This window comes from Odocoileus virginianus, chromosome 11 (assembly GCF_023699985.2).
Source record: "Odocoileus virginianus isolate 20LAN1187 ecotype Illinois chromosome 11, Ovbor_1.2, whole genome shotgun sequence".
In the NCBI taxonomy this organism is placed as follows: Eukaryota; Metazoa; Chordata; class Mammalia; order Artiodactyla; family Cervidae; genus Odocoileus; species Odocoileus virginianus.
The window spans coordinates 28,766,037-28,787,855 of NC_069684.1; the positions used below are offsets into that span (position 1 = coordinate 28,766,037).

Consider the following 21,819-nt stretch of genomic DNA (forward strand, 5'->3'; position numbering starts at 1 on the left):
CCCCAAAAGATGTCCTTTTCATTATAGGGGACTGGAATGCAAAAGTAGGAAGTCAAGAAGCACCTGGAGTAACAGGCAAATTTGGCCTTGGAGTACAGAATGAAGCAGGGCAAAGGCTAACAGATTTCTGCCAAGAGAACGCACTGGTCATGGCAAACACCCTCTTCCAACAACACAAGAGAAGACTCTACACATGGACATCACCAGATGGTCAACACTGAAATCAGATTGGTTATATTCTTTGCAGCAAAAGATGGAGAAGCTCTATACAGTCAGCAAAAACAAGACCAGGAGCTGACTATGGCTCAGATCATGAACTCCTTATTGCCAAATTCAGACTGAAATTTCTGAAGAAAATGGAGAAAACCACTAGAACGTTCAGGTATGACCTAAATCAAATCTCTTATGACTATACAGTGGAAGTGAGAAATAGATTTAAGGGACTAGATCTGATAGAGTGCCTGATGAACTACGGACGGAGGTTCGTGACATTGTACAGGAGACAGGAATCAAGACCATCCCCAAGAGAAAGAAATGCAAAAAAGCAAAATGGCTGTCTGAGGAGGCCTTACAAATAGCTGTGAAAAGAAGGGAAGTGAAAAGCAAAGGAGAAAAGGAAAGATATACCCATTTGAATGCAGAGTTCCAAAGAATAGCAAGGAGAAATAAGAAAACCTTCCTCAGCGATCAGTGCAAAGAAATAGAGGAAAACAATGGAATGGGAAAGACTAGAGATCTCTTCAAGAAAATTAGAGATACCAAGGGAATATTTCATGCAAGTAAGTGAAGTGAAGTCTCTCAGTCATGTCCGACTCTTTGCGACCCCATGGACTGTAGCCTACCAGGATCCTCAGTCCAGGGGATTTTCCAGGCAAGGATAATGGAGTGGGTTGCCATTTCCTTCTCCATGCAAAGATGGGCTCAATAAAGGACAGAAATAGTAGGGACCTAACAGAAGCAGAAGATACTAACAAGAGGTGGCAAGAATACACAGAAGAACTGTACAGAAAAGATCTTCATGACCCAGATAATCACAATGGTGTGATCACTCACCTAGAGCCAGACATCCTGGAATGTGAAGTCAAGTGGGCCTTAGGAAGCATCACTATGAACAAAGCTAGTGGAGGTGATGGAATTCCAGTTGAGCTATTTCAAATCCTGAAAGACGAGGCTGTGAAAGTGCTGCACTCAATATGCTAGCAAATTTGGAAAACTCAGCAGTGGTCACAGGACTGGAAAAGGGCAGTTTTCATTCCAATCCCAAAGAAAGGCAATGCCAAAGGATGCTCAAACTACTGCACAATTGCATTCATCTCACACACTAGTAAAGTAATGCTCAAAATTCTCAAGCCAGGCTTCAGCAATACATGAACCGTGAACTTCCACATGTTCAAGCTGGTTTTAGAAAAGGCAGAGGACCCAGAGATCAAATTGCTAATATCCGCTGGATCATCGAAAAAGCAAGAGAGTTCCAGAAAAACATCTATTTCTGCTTTATTGACTACGCCAAAGCCTTCGACTGTGTGGATCACAATAAACTGTGGAAAATTCTGAAAGAGATGGGAATACCAGACCACTTGACCTGCCTCGAGAAACCTGTATGCAGGTCAGGAAGCAACAGTTAGAACTGGACATGGAACAACAGACTGGTTCCAAATAGCAAAAGGAGTACGTCAAGGCTGTATGTTGTCACCCTGCTTATTTAACTTATATGCAGAGTTCATCATGAGAAAGGCTGGGCTGGATGAAGCACAAGCTGGAATCAAGATTGCCGGGAGAAATATCAATAACCTCATATATGCAGATGACACCACCCTCATGGCAGAAAGTGAAGAAGAACTAAAGAGGCTCTTGATAAAAGTGAAAGAGGAGAGTGAAAAAGTTGGCTTAAAGCTTAACATTCAGAAATCTAAGATCATGGCATCCGGTCCCATCACTTCATGGCAAATAGATAGGGAAACAGTGGAAACAGTGGCTACTTTATTTTTCTGAGCTCCAAAATCACTGCAGATGGTGATTGCAGCCATGAAATTAAAAGACGCTTACTCCTTAGAAGGAAAGTTATGACCAACCTAGACAGCATATTTGAAAAGCAGAGACATTACTTTGTCAACAAAGGTCAGTCTAGTCAAGGCTATGGTTTTTCCAGTGGTCATGTATGGATGTGAGAGTTGGATTGTGAAGAAAGCTGAGTGCCGAAGAATTGATGGTTTTGAACTGTGGTGTTGGAGAAGACTGTTGAGAGTCCCTTGGACTGCAAGGAGATCCAACCAGTCCATCCTAAAGGAGATCAGTCCTGGATGTTCATTGGAAGGACTGATGTTGAAGCTGAAACTCCAAAACTTTGGCCACCTGATGCGAAGAGCTGACTCATTTGAAAAGACCCTGATGCTGGGAAAGATTGAGGGCAGGAGGAGAAGGGGATGACAGAGGATGAGATGGTTGGATGGCATCACCGACTCAATGGACACAGGTTTGGGTGGACTCCGGGAGATGGTGATGGACAGGGAGGCCTGGCATGCTGCAGTTCATGGGGTCACAGAGTCAGAAACGACTAAGCAACTAAATTGAACTGAATGAGCCATGCAGAGAAGGCCACCCAAGATGGACAGGTCATAGCAGAGAGTTCGGACAAAACATAATCCACTGGAGGAGGGAATAGCAAACTATCCCAGTATACTTGCTGTGAGAAGTTCACTGTATAAAAGACAAAAAAGATATGTCACCAAAAGATGAGTCCTCATTCTGAAGGTTTCTAATATGCTATTGGGGAAGAGCAGAGGAGAATTATCAATAGGCCCAGAATGAATGAAGCAGGTAGGCCAAAAGAGATACTACACTCAGGTGCGGATATATCTGGTAATGAAAGTAAAACCTGATGCTGCAAAGAACAGTATTATATAGGAAAATGGAATAGGTCCATGAATCAGGAAAATTGGATGTGGTGAAGCAAGAGATGGTAAGAATAAACATCCTAGGAATAGCAAACTAATATGGACAGGAATGGGTGAATTTAATTCAGATGGCCATTATATCTACTACTATGAGCAAGAATCCCATAGAAGAAATTGAGTAGCCCTCATAATCAACAAAAGGGTCCATAATACAGTATTTGGGTGCAACCTCAAAAATGACAGAATGATCTCGGTTCATTTCCAAGGCAAGTCATTCAACAAACATCACAGTAACCCATGTCTATGCCCCTACCACTGATACTGAAGAAGCTGTAGTTGATCAGTTCTATGAAGACCTAGAAGACCTTCTAGAACTAACACCTAAAATGATGTTCTACTCATCATCAGGGATTGGAATGCAAAAGTAGGAAGTCAAGATATACCTGGAATAACAGGCGAGTTTGGCCTTGGAGAACAAAATGAAGCAGGGCAAAGGTTAACTGAATTCTGCCAAGAGAATGCACTAGTCATAGCAAATATCCTTTTTCAACAACACAAGAGACAACTCTACACATGGACATCACCAAATGGTCAATACTGAAATCAAATTGATTACATTTTTTATAGCTGAAGATGGACAGGCTGTATACAGTCAGCAAAAACAAGACCTGGAGCTGACCGTGGCTCAGATCATCAGCTTCTCATAGCAAATTTCGGGCTTAAACTAAAGAAAACTGGGAAAAACAATAGGCCAGCCAGTTATGACTTAAATCAAATTCTGTATGAATTCACAGTAGAGGTAATGAATAGATTCAAGGGACTAGATCTAATTAACAGTGTATCTGAAGAACTATGGACAGAGGTCCATAATATTGTACAGGAGATGGTGAATAAAACCATCTAAAAGAAAAAGAAAAGCAAGAAGGCAAAGTGGTTATCTGAAGTGGCTTTACAAATAGTGGAAGAAGGAAGAGAAGAGAAAAGCAAAGGAGAGAGGGAAATGTACATCCAATTAAATGCAAGGTTCCAAAAAATAGCTAGAAGAGACAAGAAGACCTTCTTCAATGAACAATGCTTGATGACAGAAGAAAACAACAAAAGGGGAAAGACTAGAGGTCTCTTCAGGAAAATTGGAAACATCAAAGGAGCATTCCGTCCAAAAGCAGGCACAATAAAGGATAAAAATGGTGGAGACCTAGTAGATGCTGAAGAGATCAAGAAGCGATGGAAAGAATACAGGAAAGAACTATATAAAAAAGATGTTAATGAACTGATTACTAAGACGCTGTGGTTAGTCACCCAGAGTCAGACATTCTGACTCTGGCCTTAAGAAGCACTGCTATTAATAAAGCTGGTGGATTCGATGAAATTCCAGCAGAACTATTCAAATCCCTAAAGGATGATGCCATCAAGGTTTTGCATTCATTATGTCAGCAAATCTGGAAGACCCAGCAGTGGCCACGGGATTGGAAAAGGTCAATCCTCATCCCAATTCCCAAGAAGTGTAATGCCAAAGAATGCGCTAACCATCGGACAACTGCACTCATTTCCCATGCTAGTAAGGACGTGCTTAAAATCTTACATGCTAGGCTTCAGCATTATGCAAACCAAGAACTTCCAGGTGTCCAAGCAGGGTTTAGAAAAGGAAGAGGACATAAGAAATCAAATTGCTAACATTCACTGGATTATAGACAAAATAAGCGAATTTCAGAAAAACATCTAACTCTGTTTCATTGACTACGTTAAAGCCTTTGATTGTGTGGAATGTGACAAACTGTGGAAAGTTCTAGAGAGATGGGAATACCAGACTATCTTACCTTTCTCCTGAGAAACCTGATGCAAGTCAAGAAGCAACAGTTAGAACTCTGTATAGAATAATTGATTGGTTCAAGATTGAGAAAGGAGTATGACAGGGCTGTCTGCTGTCACCCTGTTTGTTTAACCTATATGCTGAGCACATCATGAGAAATGCTGGGCTGGATGAGTTATAAGCTGGAATCAAGATAGGTGGGAGAAACATCAACAACCTCAGATATGTGGATGATACCACTTCTAAGTTGAAGCTCCAATACTTTGACCACCTGATGCAAAGAACTGACTCATTTGAAAAGACCCTGATGCTGGGAAAGATTGAGGACAGGAGAAGGGGACAACAGAGGGTGAGATGGTTGGATGGCATCTCTGACTCGATGGACATGAGTTTTAGCAAGCTCTGGGAGTTGGTGATAGACAGGGAAGCCTGGCGTGCTGCAGTCCATGTGGTCACAAAGAGTTTGATATGACTGAGCGAGTGAACTGAACCACTCTAATGGCAGAAAGTGAAGAGGAACTATAAACAGCCTCTTGGTGAGGGTGAAGGTGGAGAGTGAAAGAGCCAGCTTGAGACTAACTATTAAAAAAAAAACTACGACCATAGCATCTGGCCCCATTACTGCATGGCAAATAGAAGGGGAAAAGGTGGAAGTAGTGGCAGAATTCCTCTTCTTGGTCTCCAAAATCACTGGTGACAGTGACTGCAGCCATGAAATCAGAAGACAATTGTTTTTTGGCAGGGAAGCAATGACAAATCTAGACTGTGTTGAAAAGCAGAGACGTTACTCTGCCGACAAAGACAGTTCAATTCAGTCGCTCAGTCGTGTCCAACTCTTTGCGACCCCGTGGACTGCAGCACGCCAGGGCTCCCTGTCCATCACCAACTCCCGGAGTCCACCCAAACCCACGTCCATCAAGTTGGTGATGCCATCTAACCATCTCATCCTCTGTCATCCCCTTCTCCTGCCTTCAGTCTTTCCCAGAATCAGGGTCTTTTCCAATGAGTCAGTTCTTTGCATCAGGTGGCCAAAGTATTGGAGCTTCAGCTTCAGCATCAGTCCTTCCAATAAACATCAGGACTGATTTCCTTTAAGATTGACTGGTTTGATCTTCTTGCAGTCCGATCAACTCTCAAGAGTCTTCTCCAGCACCATAGTTCAAAAGCATCAATTCTTCGGTGCTCAGCTTTCTTTATGGTCCAACTCTCATACCCATACATGACTACTGGAAAAACCATAGCTTTGAATAGACGGACCTTTAATGCTGACAAAGGTCCGTCTAGTCAAAGCTATGAGGTCCGTATAGTCAAGGCTATGGTCTTCCAGTAGTCACATATGTTTGTGAGAGCTGGACTGTAAAGAAGGCAGAATGCCAAAGAATTGATGCCTTTGAATTGTGGTGCTGGAGAAGACTCCTGAAAGTCCCTTGGACAGCAAGGAGATCAAACCAGTCAATCTTAAGGGAGGTCAACCCTGAATATTCACTGGAAGGACTGATGCTGAAGCTGAAGCTCCAGTATTTTGGTCATCCAGTGACACCCAAAGGAGAATTCAAGAAAAGCTACAAACTAGAGGAAGATAAATGCAACACATCTCCCATCATGACAGGTAAGGAACATACATGGATCAACACAGAGGATGATGAATGACAGCAAAACGGTGGAACTTAAACAGGCTGGTCACAACAAGGGACATTCAAGAGGCCAACGTTTGTGACCAGTTTGTCTGCGTGTCTTGACTCCTGCCTGTGTTCTTGGTATTGTCAACAGTGATCGCTTTAACTTTTCTAACAAAGTCCTGGTTGGACAATGAGCTCAACCTCATCTGTAATTAGGGACAGGCAGAGTAAAGCCATGTAAACTATTACTGCACAGTCATCAGTCTGAGTAACACATTAGAAGCCTGAGGACACCAGGTGCCAGCAAGGACAGGAAGCAGTGGGAAGGTTTGTTCACTCATGGTGAGAGTGGAAACTGGGACAGATGCTTTGAAAAGAGTTCGGCATCGCCTCGTAAAGTTAAAAATACAATGCCGTCTGCACTAGGATCTGATCGCTGCTGTGAGAAACTGCCACACACTCAGTAACTTAACACAAATGCGCTATTATCCTGCAACTCTGGAGGTCGGAAGTCTGAAATGAGCCCCACGGAACTAAAACCAAGATGTCAGCTGGGCTGCCCTCCTCTTCAGCAGCTCTGGGGCACAGTCTGTCTGCTTGCCTTTTCTGGTTTCTAGAGGTCGCCCACAGGCCTTGGCCAAAGCCCATCCTACCAACTTCAAAGCCACTCAAGTCAGGTGGGCCTTCTTGTCTGCGCTTCCTGGCTACCCCCTGCCCTCTGTTCTACGAGTGAATAAGTGAAATCACTCAGTCGTATCCGACCCTTTGCGACCCCATGGAGCCTACCAGTCTCCTCCGTCCATGGGATTTTCCAGGCAAGAATACTGGAGTGGGTTGCCCCTCTAATTGCTCTGGTCCCAGCTGGTTAACCCAGCACAGTCTCCAGGTTCAGTCAGCTGACCAATAGCCCAGATTCCCGCAGGCTGTAACCTAACACACGCACAGGTTCCAAGGGTCAGACTGGGGCTGTTTCTGGGGCTGCTATTTTGTATATCAGGCCTTCTGACTCAGCACTTCCTCTTCCAGGCAATCACCTGATAGAAATTCTTAGATGCTGAAAGGGTAACAGGCAGGAAGGCCAGAGGTCCCCAAGCGGCAAGAGGAAATAAACTGGAGGTGTCAGACATTTTTCCTTCACTACACAGAATTAATCAGCAATACGTGAACCGTGAACTTCTAGATGTTCAAGCTGGTTTTAGAAAAGGCAGAGGAACCAGAGATCAAATTGCCAATATCCGCTGGATCATCGAAAAAGCAAGAGAGTTCCAGAAAAACATCTATTTCTGCTTTATTGACTATGCCAAAGCCTTCGACTGTGTGGATCACAATAAACTGTGGAAAATTCTGAAAGAGATGGGAATACCAGACCACCTGACCTGCCTCTTGAGAAACCTGTACACAGGTCAGGAAGCAACAGTTAGAACTGGACATGGAACAACAGACTGGTTCCAAATAGCAAAAGGAGTACGTCAAGGCTGTATGTTGTCACCCTGCTTATTTAACTTATATGCAGAGTCCATCATGAGAAAGGCTGGGCTGGAAGAAGCACAAGCTGGAATCAAGATTTCCGGGAGAAATATCAATAACCTCAAATATGCAGATGACACCACCCTTATGGCAGAAAGTGAAGAAGAACTAAAAAGCCCCTTGATGAAAGTGAAAGAGGAGAGTGAAAAAGTTGGCTTAAAGCTTAACATTCAGAAAACTAAGATCATGGCATCTGGTCCCATCACCTCATGGGAAATAGATGGGGAGACAGTGGAAACAGTGTCAGACTTCATTTTTTTGGGCTCCAAAATCACTGCAGATGGTGATTGCAGCCATGAAATTAAAAGACGCTTACTCCTTGGAAGGAAAGTTATGACCAACCTAGATAGCATATTAAAAAGCAGAGACATTACTTTGCCAACAAAGGTGCGTCTGGTCAAGGCTATGGTTTTCCCAGCGGCCATGTATGGATGTGAGAGTTGGACTGTGAAGAAAGCTGAGCGCCGAAAAATTGATGGTTTTGAACTGTGGTGTTGGAGAAGACTGTTGAGAGTCCCTTGGACTGCAAAGAGATCCAACCAGTCCATCCTAAAGGAGATCAGTCCTGGGTATTCATTGGAAGGACTGATGCTGAAGCTGAAACTCCAGTACTTTGGCCACCTCATGCGAAGAGTTGACTCATTGGAAAAGACCCTGATGCTGGGAGGGACTGGGAGCAGGAGGAGAAGGGGACGACAGAGGATGAGATGGCTGGATGGCATCACCAACTCGATGGGCATGAGTTTGAGTAAACTCCGGGAATTGGTGATGGACAGGGAGGCCTGGCATGCTGCGATTCATGGGGTCACAAAGAGTCGGACACAACTGAGCGACTGAACTGAACTGAACACAGAATTAAAAGAGGCTTCTTTTAGTTCTGTGTAGAAGATACCTGGTTCTGCCTTGAGCTAACCAATGCGTTTTTCTCATGCAAATGTTTTTCTTAAGCTATGTTAATGAAACTATGTATTTGCTATGGAACTTGCCTTTCTTCAAAATGGTTCCACCTAACTTTTTTTCCCTTTTCTCAAACCTTGGGTTGATAATGCCTCCACAAACCAGTATTTCTGTCAGTTGTTTTACGGTGGGGGCAGGGGTGGGGAATGACACACCTCGCGCCATCCTATCTCAAAAATGCATATTGTGGGAGAGGGGCTTGGTGAAACTCCCTCAGCCTTGAGGTGTCTCTCTTATCTGATTAATACCTTGCTAAAAACTAGAAAGGGGTACTCTTTCTGTCCCCTTCTGACATCTGTGTCAGAAGCTCTCCCTATCTCTATTAAACTTTAATAAAACTTTGCTACACAAACAGCTCCAAGTAGTCAAGCCTTGTCTCTGACCTCGGATGGAAATCCTCTCCTCCGGAGGACAAAAATCCCACTGTTAACACACGACTCACAGCAGCAACCTTTCAATGCTGTACTCCTTTCCTGAGGCTGCCACAGCAAAGTGCCATGGACTGGCTGTCTTAGAACAAGACAACGGTATTATCTCATAGTTCTGGAGGCCAGAAGCCTGATATCAAGATGCCAGCTCCCTCTGACGTGCTGAGCAAGGCCCTCATACAGACTCCTCTCCTCGGTCCTGGTTCCCAGGCTCATGGCAATGCAGCTCCAGTCCGTGTTGTTAGGCGAACCACTGACCGAGACCGCCGACCCTCAGCAGGCACCACAGTAACCACTTGCATGAGGTATCTTAAACAGGAGGTCCTGGTAAGGAACACAGAACTAACAAGCTACCACCAACCACAAGAATTCAGCAAAGGTCGAAATGAGAGGGAAAGGACAGTGCATGTGTCCTACCAACCTCCCAGAATCCTCCTCACTGGAATCCATCTTGGCTGATGTGCACCACCAGTCCAGTCAGAGACAACTCAGAAATTAACCCCATCACCGTAAAACCGAGACTGTGAGCATGTGGCAGAGCCGTTCTGGTTCCCTCACCCTGCTGCCCTCCACCCAGGTGCCCCTTCCCAATAAAGGCTCTTGCTTGGTCAGTTTGTGTGTCTCCACGGACAACTCTTCCGAGTGTTAGACAAGAGCCCACTCTCGGGCCCTGGAAGGGGTCCCCTTTCCTGTAACACTGGCATTCTCCCTGTGTGCATGTCTGCGTCCAAATCCCCCCCTTTATATAGACACCTGTCATGACGGATGAGGGGCCTGCCTGCCTCAGTTTGACATCATCTTAACCAGTTATTTCCAAATGAGGCCACATGCTGAGACACTTGGAGAAGAAAATGGCAACCCACTCCAGTACTCTTGCCTGGAAAATCCCATGGATGGAGGAGCCTGGTAGGCTACAGTCCATGGGGTCGTGAAGAGTCGGACACGACTGAGCGACTTCACTTTCACTTTTCACTTTCATGCATAGGAGAAGGAAATGGCAGCCCACTCCAGTTTTCTTGCCTGGAGAATCCCAGCGACGGGGGAGCCTGGTGGGCTGCCATCTATGGGGTCGCACAGAGTCGGACACGACTGAAGTGACTTAGCAGCAGCAGCTGAGACACTGGGGGTTCGCGCATCAAAGTACTTTTGTTGTTGTTGAGGAGACAGAGCTCCCCTCCTAACACACAAATAACAGGAACTATACAAGACCTTGCAGAGCAGAGTTCGTTAAGAGCAGTAACTGTGGAAACAACCCTGGCCAGCAGCAACAGAACACACCGTGAGATCCACCCTGGGCGAGCTGGGTGGTGACGAACATGAGTGACCTACAGCTTGTGCAAGAGTGTGGATGGGTCTCTCATACAGCTAGGAGGGAGGAAGACATGAGCACATGCTGCTTCCCTTCCGCCTTCCCCTGCCCAAGTGGGCAGGATTCACAGCGGCCTAGACTGGGCATCAGAGCCTGTGTGGAGGAAGGCAGTGTGTCTAGAGTTGGGTAAGACAGTCCAGTCGGGGTCAGGGTGGGGGTCGACGTCCACAGTGTGCTCCACCCGCTCAAGCCCGTGAGGCCTGACATGGCGTTAGAGCCTCATAATATCCCGACAAAATACTTGTCCATTACAAAGGCTGAAGTGACTTCCCAGGGGAGATGCAGGCAGATACCACCTTAAACAAGTGGTCAGAGCAGAGTGACACGTGGTAACACTTCTGTGACCTTCCTGCCAAAGATGCGTAATGGGAATTTGATTTTGAAGAAACACCAGACAAACCCAAATGGAGGGGCTTTCCACAAAAGCCACTGGACTCTAACCTTCAAAGGTGTCAAGATCATGGAGCCAAGGAAAGCCTGATTGGAAGAGACTTAAGAAACACGTTAATAGCTCAGTGTGCTTGCGGAGCCCAGACTGGACCCTTTCTGGTCTGTGACTTTATAGGATCAGCTGGCAGAAGGTGTCTGTCTGTGGCCAATGATCAGATGTCCTGACATGTCTGAGTCACCCTCCTGACTCTGACGGTCATGTGTGGTTGTGCTGGAGACTGCCCTGACATGCAGAAATGTGAACGGAAGTGTCTGCAGGTGACAGAGCATCACGTAGGCAACTTATTCTCAAATACTCCAGGAAGACAAGGTTGTTGATGCTGAACTTGCAACTTTTAGGTAAGTTCGAGATTATTTCAAAAATTAAAAAAGAATACAGTGTTATTCCATTTATATACATATATGGATTAAAACAGGTGAAACTTATATTGTTTAGAAATGGTAAAACTAAAGAAAATCAAGAAGTCAGGCTGTGGTCATGGGAAAGGGGGTCAGCTGTAGGGCAAGGGAGGGGTTGGGGCACTCGGGGTGCTGACAAGGTTCCATTTCTGGCCTTGGGCACTGGCTACTGATGCAGTACTGTGAATCCCCAGGCCAGCGTCTGCAGACAACTATCTGGGAATTCTCTCAACTGTCGTGACCTAGGCAGGCCCGCCCATCACCTAGTTCAGTACTTGGTTCACAGTGGATGTTCAAGGAGTGTTTGCCCGATACATAACGTGAGCACATAAAACGAGTATTTGTTTATGGAAAACAAAATAATAGAAGTTTCCAGAAACAGGCTAATCATTACAAACCAAACTGAGATGATCTCGGAATTCCTTCCTTGGCCCGGACTCTCCGGGTCCCTCTTCACCAGCGCGCTCGCCCTCGAGTTTTCCCAACGGTTTCCTAGATTTGCAAGGACAGCATAGCCAAGTCCGCCCGGAACCTGCACGGAGCCCGGAACCCAGGCTGCACCTGCACGCGGGGGTCCTTGAAACCGGCGGGGACGGGGCCTGAAACCAATGGGGAAGGTCCTGAAACCGGCGAGGGGGTAACGAAACCTGTGGCGGGGCGGGGGGGGGGTGGTCCTGAAGCTCGCCGCGGGGACGAGGGGCAGCAGAAACCGGCCCGGGGCCGTCCGAAGGCCCAGAAATCGGCCGGGGCGACCCTCTCACTAGGAGTTATTTCTCAGGCAAAACTTCCATGGCGGAGGTGCTGATTTGTGCCTCGGAGGTGGCCATAGTTCCCAAGCCCAACCGCAGGCTCCGGGGCCAACGGACCCACCTGTCAGCGGCCCCACTGGGTCGGACCAGCGCGGGATCTGGGCGGAGAAGCTCCTCTGAGTCTGCTGGCGGCTCGGTTTGGAGCGGGTAGCTCCATGGCAACGGACGGCTCCATCGCAGGGCGGGGGTGCCCGCTCGCCCCCTTCCAAGGCGATGGCTCGCCCCGGCGGCACCCCCGCGCAGGCGCAGTGCTGCCGAGGAGCGCCGGACGGACGGACGCTGGTACGCTGCTGGTGGTTACTGCCGGAGACCAGCGCCCTGGGCCGAGCACAGACCGCGAGCGGAGGGTCGCGGGGCACCCGGACTACCAGGCTGTGGCGGAGGAGACTGACGCTGCTTGGTAGTACGGATGCAGCCCTAGGCTGCCTCCTCTGGTTTGGCCCAAGCGGGTTGAAGAACGGATTAGTTGTTAATTTTAGTGACTGTAGAGTTCACGTAAAATAGAGGTTTCTCACTTCTCTTTTTGAGACCAGAGACCTGGAACAATATGCCACGCTGGGCTGGAGCTGAAGTGAGTCCTCCCTGCTCACTCTGCATGCCCCAGCCTTGTCTGGGGTCAGCGTGGTCCATTTCCTGTCCACACCCTGTCCCGAGGGTGTGTTTGCAGTCTGGACTCAGGGTGTGAGGAAGGTGTTGAGTCTTGCCCCAAAGCCACAGGTGCGAAGCCTCGCACCAAGGCCACAGAAGCGGAGCCCACGACCAAGGTCACCTCTGAAACTGACTGAACCCCTTTGTAACTTGCCCAAAGCCCCTGATGACCACTAAGGAGCTTCCTGACTCTACATTAGGCAGATGCCCACTCTAGTAAGCACCCTATAGAGCCCCAACCAATCACCTAAAGCTAACCGTCCAGCAGGAATTTTGCCTTGAGGCTATTAAAAATTGGTTATTAATCCAAGAAAACTGTCCGTTTTCCCTGTTTTTCAGGAGGTTCACATGCTGTGCTCGCAGTGCCCACATTATCTCTGCTCTTTGTTCTTAATAAACTGACTCCCTTCTGAAATGCTGTGTCTGGGAATTCTTTTCCAACATGCACTTGGACTACCTCAACAGAAGGATCCCTCTAGCCAGTGCAGTTGGTGCTGGGCCCTGGACCCCCGGCTGATGGGTATATTCCCTGCCCTCGCAGAGTCCAGGAACTTCTAGTGTGCCTGCACCTTGCATGGCCGCTGGCCCTGCAGGTCAGTCGCTGGCTTTGTCCAGCGGCTCCTGATGCCACAGTGGGACCCAGGAAATCCTGTAGTTTCATCCTGGGATGGCAAGATCCGTCATAGCCATCCAGCCTGGCTAAAAGTGCAGCATCTCTGAGAACTGTGAACTTCATCGGGATAGTGGTCACCTCTGTAGTCCTCCCCCTGCAGTGCTGCCCAGACCTCGTCCCTCCTGGATTGAGGAACAGAACTGACTCAGCAGAACAGCCCAGAACAGATGTTCTAAGAAAAACTGTTCTCTTTCCCACCTCACCGAAATTATGGGGTTTTTCCTTTTCAGCTTTGCTTTTCTGGGCCTGTCCATATTAATAATTAATATACTTTCTACTAAAGAACAGGACAACAAAAGGCTGAAAACAGCCCCTGTATCCACCAGTAGGAGCTGGTTGAGGTCCAGCTGCACTGCCAAAGGCTGGGAAAGGTACAAGGACTATTTCTGTGTTCTGCCCTGGAGTGACCCATGGGCAGAAGACATGGTTAAGGGGAAAACACTAAGATGCAGAAGAGCTGATACAGTATTTTATCTGAGAAGGGGCAGGGCCACTAAGAATGTACTCACTCTTTTTTTTTTTTACATTATAAAGTAACATTACAATGGTTGCCAACCAGGCATACGAGGGTCAGCAGTAGAAACAATGTTTCTCTAAATGTGCTCATACATTTGGCTTGGAACTGTGTAATTATAAAACCCAAAATAAATCAAAACAGAGAAAAAACCTCCCAAGATTTGCAAACAAATGGGTGTAAAAAGAAGAAACCAACTGTATGTCAGCTTGGTGGCTTAACCAACAGAAAAGGATAATTTCAAGTGACTTTAAAACCCAACAATCTTATTGTGCATACCTAATAGACTGTATACTAAAGACAAAAAGAGTTGCAAAGAAATCTTAAATTGTTTCCAGTGATCCTGGTCTTTGTAATAATATTGATGCTGTTATTCTGGAACTATATAAAGTGGGGTAAAACAAATAAGTAGCATAGTAATATTAGGAAACATTATTTTTCACTTGACAGAACAGATAGAAATATAAAATAAATGGAAAAACCTATACTTCTGGAATTGGATATGAAATATTAGTATGAATTAATATAATTTGTAAAATGTATTTCTTAGCTTTGTCCACTGAAATTGTCTAGAACTATTTAATATGGTACCCACTGGACACATGTGGCTATTTAAATTTAACTGAATTAAAATTAAACACTTGGACAAATATTTCTACACTTATGTTCACAAAAGCACTACACATATCACAATAGCCAGAAGCTGGAAACAACCCAAATGTCCATCAATAGATGGCTATAATGTGATAAATATATTAAAATTAAATGTGATAGATATATATGGTGGAATGTTACTAAGCCTTTTGAAAAGAATGAAATTCTGACACCTGCTGCAACATGGATGAACCTCCAAGATGTGATGATAAGGGAAACAAGGCAGTCGCAAAAGAACAAGTATTATTTGTTTTCACTCATATGAGCTACACAGTCAAGTTTACAGAGACAGAAAGAAGACTATGGTTGTCAGGAATGGAGTTAGGGTGGTGAAGTCTGGGGTGAGTGTTTAGCGGTGACAGAGTTTCAGTCTGGAAAGATGAAAAGGTTCTGGAGGCACACGGTGGTGATGGCTGCACCACAAAGTGAATGCACTTCCTGCTGCTGAACTGTACACTTAAAAATGGGCACAGGGGTAGTTTTAGGTTTTGTATATTTTACCTCTTTTTTTTTTTTTGGCCATGTCTGGTACTAGTGGTAAATAATCCACCTGTCAATGCAGGAGATGCAAGAAATGTGGGTCTGATCCTTGGGTTGGGAAGATCCCCTGGAGAAGGAAACAGAAACCCACTCCTGTATTCTTGCCTGGAAAGTCCCATGGACAGAGGAGCTTGGCGGGTTACAGTCCATGGGGCTGCAAACAGTCGGACACAACTGAGCAACTAACACATGCATGTTATGGGATCTTAGCTCCCTGAGCAGGGATTGAAAAAGAAATGCAAAATTTCTTTTTTTTTTTTTTTTTTTTTTTGCGAAAAGAAAATGCAAGGGAACATTTCATGCAAAGATGGGCACAATAAAGGACAGAAATGGTATGGACCTAACAGAAGCAGAAGATATTAAGAAGAGGTGGCAAGAATACAAGAAGAACTATACAAAAAAGATCTTCATGACCCAGATAACCACGATGGGATGATCACTCACCTAGAGCCAGACATCCTGGAATGTGAAGTCAAGTGGACCTTAGGAAGCATCACTACGAACAAAGCTAGTGGAAGTGATGGAATGCCAGTTGAACTATTTCCAATTCTAAAAGATGATGCTGTGAAAGTGCTGCACTCAGTATGCGAGCAAATTTGAAAAACTCAGCAGTGGCCACAGGACTGGAAAAGGGCAGTTTTCATTCCAATCCCAAAGAAAGGCAATGCCAAAAAATGTTCAAACTACTGCACAACTGCACTCATCTCAAATGCTAGTAAAGTGATGCTAAAAATTCTCCAAGCCAGGCTTCAACAGTACATGAACTGTGAACTTCCAGATGTTCAAGCTGGTTTTAGAAAAGGCAGAGGAACCAGAGATCAAATTGCCAACATCTGTTGGATCATCGAAAAAGCAACAGAGTTCCAGAAAAATATCTACTTCTGCTTTATTGACTATGCCAAAGCCTTTGACTGTGTGGATCACAACAAACTGTGGAAAATTCTTAAAGAGATGGGAATACCAGACCACCGTACCTGCCTTCTGAGAAATCTGTATGTAGGTCAAGAAGCAACAGTTAGAACTGGACATGGAACAATAGACTGGTTCCAAATCAGGAAAGAAGTATGTCAAGGCTGTATATTGTCACCACATGTGTCCCACATGCCTGCTGCCAAAAGCCAAAACATAAAACAGAAGCAGTATTGTAACAAGCTTAGTAAAGACTTTAAAAATAGTCCACATCAAAAAAATCTAAAAAAGGAATTTATTTTTATTTATTTATCTGTGCCAGCTCATAATTGCAGCATGTGGGATCTAGTTCCCTGGCCAGGGATGGAACCGGGGCCCCTTGCATTGTGAATGCAGATTCTTAGCTACTAGACCACCAGGGAAGTCACTGTAAACTCTATTTCAATAAAGCTGACTGAAAATAAAACAAACCTAGATAACAGTCTGCATCTACTGGACCACACGTGACCTGGCTTCTGCCTACCTTGCTCCACACTCCTCACTCCCTCCCTCCTTCCCAGACCCACTGGCCTGGCCTTGCTCCTGCCTCATGGTTTTGCACATTCCATTCTCTGCCCAGAACACTTACCTGGCTCTGGATGGGGCTGCTTTTTCCTCCAGAAGGGACAGAATAGAATCCAAGACTCAGTTCAGATGCTACCCCTCAGGATGGTCCTCCCTGTCTGGACTGCCTACCCTCCTCATTACTTTTATCATTCTCCTCATTATTTTTATCTTTCTGAGATTCCTTCCCAGCATGCATTATACTTGAAATGATCTCTTTTGTCTGTTTCGTTGTTGTTGTTCAATCGCTAAGTCATGTCCAACTCTTTGGGACCCCATGGACTGCAGCACGCCAGGCTTCCCTGTCTTTCACTATCTCTCAGAGCTTGCTCAAACTCATGTCCATTGAGTCAGTGATGCCATCCAAACATATCATCTTCTGTCACCCCCTTCTTCTCCCACCCTCAATCTTTCCCAGCATCAGGGTCTTTTCCGGTGAGTCAGCTCTTCTCATCAAGTGGCCAAAATATTGGAGCTTCAGCTTCAGCATCAGTCCTTCCAATGAATATTCAGGATTGATTTCCTTTAGGATTGACTGGTTTGATCTCCTTGCTGTCCAAGGGACCCTCAAGAGTCTTCTCCAGCACCACAATTTGAAAGCATCAGTTCTTTGGCACTCAGCTTTCTTTATGGTCCAACTCTCACATCCGTACATGACTACTGGAAACACCAAAGCTTTGACTATACGGACCTTGGTTGGCAAAGTAATGTCTCTGCATTTTGATACACCATCTGGGTTTGTCGTAGCTTGTTTGTTTACTCACGATTGTCCCTGTTCTTCCTCCTAGAAGGCGAGGCCACTAAAGGCAGGGACTTTTTAAATCTTATTCAGATCCAACATCTAGACCAGTATTTCACAGAGTCAGATGAATAATTCCTTAAATGTTGGTTAAATGAATATTGACCTGTGTTGGGGCCTTTCTTGAGGAAGTTTAATCAAAGCATCCATATATCAAGTGTGAAAAAGATTACAAAAAAAAAAAAAAAGATTACAGCAAACTTCCTGCTTTTATTTCTCCAACATCCTACCCAGGGGATCAGCATGTCAGAGCAGAGAGAGGCTCAGGGAGCTAGGTCGACTTCCTCAGACAGTCTGGGGAGCACGGCTGCCTGACATTTGAGACACTCTGCCAGCAGCCCGGTCAGGACTTTCACATTGCTGTGCCGTGCTAAGTTGCCTCAGTTGTGCCCAACTCTGTGTGACCCTATGGTAGCCTGCCAGGCTCCTCTGTCCATGGGATTCTCCTGGCAAGAATACTGGAGTGGGTTGCCATGCCTTTCTCCAGGGTTTCTTCACGATCCAGGGATCAAGCCAGCCTGTATTATGTCTAACCTGCATTGGCAGACGGGTTCTTTACCACTAGCGCCACCTGGGAAGCCCTTGATTCAGTCTTGCTGGCCCCTAAAGCTGAGTCTCACCTGATAGGCAGACCTTTGTCAGTGGTGTTAATCTGTGTTTAGTGTTTTCCATCAGGTGAAAGAATCATCACTTTAAAAAACATAAAATAGGAAAATAGAATTCTGACTTTTCCTCACTACATGTGAGCAATTGTACTTGGACATCTATTTATCTTGTGGAGAAAAAATTCTCTAAATGGCCAAGTTTGATCACTTATTGGACTTCAGGGCCTCGATGACTGAAAGCAGCCATGAAACCCAGCTCCCTCGCGCATCCTTTGTTTGAGTAGACATTGATCTCAGGCTGCTGCAAGGATTTTGCATGTGGTCCTTTCTGCCAAGTAGTCTCTGCTTCTCCAAATGAATGAATTCCATCTGGAAATCATGGGATTAATAATTACACTCTAAGCTCAGGAATATTTTTCTGTGTCACTGCCATCTCCTCTGTTTGGTGCATTTTCCCAGGAAAATAATAAAACAGCGTCACCAATGTATCAAGCAGGGATTTTAAAATTAGCAAGTACAGTCTCCCCTCCCGGGTCCCCATGACTCACCTCTACCTCCTGGGGCCCATCCTGCTGCTGCAAGGGACTCAGGCCAACTCTCTGCCCAAGCTCTGGACTCGGTGCCATGGCTTCCCAGATATTGAGAGCAAACAGCAAAGCCATCACCCCAAAGGACAGGGCAAAACAGGAGTCGGCTGAGGATCTCAAGAGTCAAGCAGACCCCAAACCACACTTCCCAGTTCCCTAGACACTACCCGTGGTCTTGTTACCCAGAGGTGTCGAGTTGGTGACCCTGGGGCAACCACGGAAGCAGAGTTTCCACACCTTCTAGGGCCAAGTGTGTGATGCCCCGCTCAGCACCATATGGGGAGAACAGAATGCCTCCCTGCACGGAACAGGAGGGAGGAACCAAAGCTGACACCCTGAACCTGTAACCAGAGCGCTCTGCATGCATCATGCAGCCGAGAAGCTGCCGTGTTACCTGTGAAATAAGAGGAAGGGGAGAGTGTGGGTGAGTTAACTAGACCCACAGGGACCACAGGCCTCGCCATTCGGGCTTCCTGTTTATTCCTGTCTGCAGGCATGGACACCAGGTCCCTGACTGTGGTCTTGGTGTCCAGACACAGGGGTGGGACCATCACCTATCTGGGCGAAGAGCACAGACCTCACCTGAAGTGGACAGAGGCCCTTCATCTAACTGATTTGGAAAGTTTCAGCACCGTCAGACATGGTGTGTGGAGTTCTACTTCCCCCCTAAAAAAAAAGTCACAGAGTGAATAAAGATGGGGAGACCCTACACTATTTTCCAGAGAAGGTGGGAGAGCCTGAGCACATACAAATTAGACCTTTGTCTTTAGTGAAGACAGTCCATTTCTTGGTAACCGGTTCAGCCATGTGGACCTGTGCTCAGGACACCCATCGCTGAGCAGCCCCTCCTTCAGCAAATGAATAAAACAAAGCCAGGAGAAGTTACTCCCTGAGGCCACACAGCCAGTTAGGAGCAGGACTGGGACTAGTTCCCAGACCTCTGACTTGAGGTCATTTCCTGAATTATCAAAATGGGGGGAGAAGTGGACTGTTAGCACTTCCCTGGGGCTTGCCTCAGCAGCAGGCCGACCACCCAGCACTGAGGTCCTGGCTTCCTGACCTTTGGTGGGGCTGCCTGAACAGGTTTACTCATCTTGGGGTGTCTGGAGCTTGTCTGGGTGAAGCAGAAGATGAGGCTGGGGAGACCAACAGGGGGCACATCATGGGCTGTGACTGAGGTTCGGGAGAGTGACTAAGTGATTCTTGAGGAAGGAGCAATGAAGCTTCTCATTCTTGAGATCCAAGCCGAAGCCAATTAGGGGCCAAGTAGAACTGGAATAAAGCTTGTAGACTCTGGGGGAGAAATTTTGATTTAAGGTCAGTGAACAGCGGGCACCCCAGGAGGAGGCGGGAGGGAGGTGTGGTGTCATGGGGCCTGCAGGTGTGCTGGGCACTGCTTGACCTCTTTCTCTAGTCCTGGCTTTGAGTCCTGCTTCCTCTGGGGCTCGAGGAAGAAAAGGCAATTGCTCTTTATTTTGTTGTTGTTATTTTTCAGACTGCACCATGCACTCCAGTAGCTTCCCTAGTGGCTCAGACGGTAAAGAATCTGCCTGCAGTGCAGGAGACCCGGGTTTGATCCCTGGGTTGGGAAGATCCTCTAAAGAAGGGAATGACAACCCACTGCAGTATTCTTACCTGGGAAATTCCATGGACAGAGGAGCCTGGCGGGCTACAGTTCATGGGATCACTAAGAGTCGGACATGATTGAAGTGGCTTAACACACACATACACGCAGCATGTGCGATCTTGTCCCTCCACCAGGGAAGAGTCCCCCAACCAATGCACTGGGAGCATAGACTCCTAACCAGTGGACTGCCAGGGAAGTCCCAGAAGAGATGCTGCCCAGCACCCTGAGCTATAGCTGAGACGCCCGTGCAGGGAGTTCTCCAGGGAAAGCTCAGTATTAATGTTATGCCTCAGATAATAGAGGAGCATGTAGAAAACTGCAATAATCTGGTTCACTCTGAACCAACTGAATCAGGTGATTCAAGGCAAGCAATATTTCTCAGAGGCCCTCAGCAGCTGGATCTTCTCAGGTCCAAGAAAAGAGTATAACAGGATAGATGACCAGTGCAAGTTCAATGCATGAAGCAGGGCACCCAAAGCCGGTGCCCTGGAACAACCCAAAGGGACAGGGTGGGGAGAGTGGGAGGGGGGTTGAGGATGGGGGGGACACAGGTATACCTGTGGCCGATCCATGTTGATGTACGGCAAAAACCATCACAATATTGTAGAGTAATTATCTTCCAATTAAAAAAAGAAAAGAAAAGGAGGCCAAGCACAAGAGCCAGAGCCTGGACTAGCACGGAGACCAGAACTTGGCGCCATGCAGCCCTGAGCAGGTCTGACCACACCCGCTGTGCTGGCTGTCCTTGACTCTGAGCCTAAATTTTCCCACAGTTATTAAGCACCTATCCTAACAGAGGCTGTTAGACCCAAGGGCTGCTTTGAAGAAGCAGACAGACAAGATCTCTATTCAGAGGAGGAATAAGGAAAAGGATCCACTCTCCACACTTTCTCTTGGATTAATTTCTCAACTTCCCATCAGGCCTGTGGGAGGACATGTGGGAATGTGTCCAGAGAAGCACCCAGGACACATAACAGACACAGTAGGGCAGCACTTCCAGGTCCCAGAAGATCCTCCCAAGAGGCGGGGTTGGGGGGCAGGGAGAGGCATTTATGCTGGGACCTTCCTGCCTGACTTAGGTCTGGGTGACTTTAAGAAAGAAAGCTGGGGCGGTGGGGGTCGGGAGGGGGGCGGCGGGGAGAAAGCTGAGTGGGTCTCAACTTTGATCCGTGGCCCTCAGGACTGGAAATTCCCAGCAATGAAGACTTTTCTACCTATCCCCACTCCACCCCCACTCAGGCCAAATGTCCACAGTCACCCACAGGACCCAACTCACTGCCAGACCAGTTTGCCCAGTTTTAAGATGAGGTGGTTAGACGGCATCACCAACTTGATGGAGATGAGTCTGAGAAAGTTCTGGGAGTTGCTGATGGACAGAGAAGTTGGTGACGGACAGTG

At 46.6% G+C, this 21,819-nt stretch overlaps 1 protein-coding gene across 6 annotated transcripts in view; it reads right to left on the reverse strand.

Moving 5' to 3' along the window:
* CFAP74 (cilia and flagella associated protein 74) overlaps positions 1–12,981 on the reverse strand; it is a 99,655-nt gene extending 86,674 nt beyond the window's left edge. For 3 of the 6 annotated variants that reach the window (XM_070474149.1, XM_020873749.2, XM_020873747.2), the window contains exon 1: positions 12,324–12,979. The gene's annotated coding sequence lies outside the window, so the exon portion shown is untranslated. Of the gene's footprint in view, positions 1–12,323 lie in introns of all 6 variants that reach the window. The other 3 variants (XM_020873746.2, XM_020873745.2, XM_020873752.2) reach the window with 2 other exon arrangements.
* Positions 12,982–21,819: the final 8,838 nt, after the last annotated feature.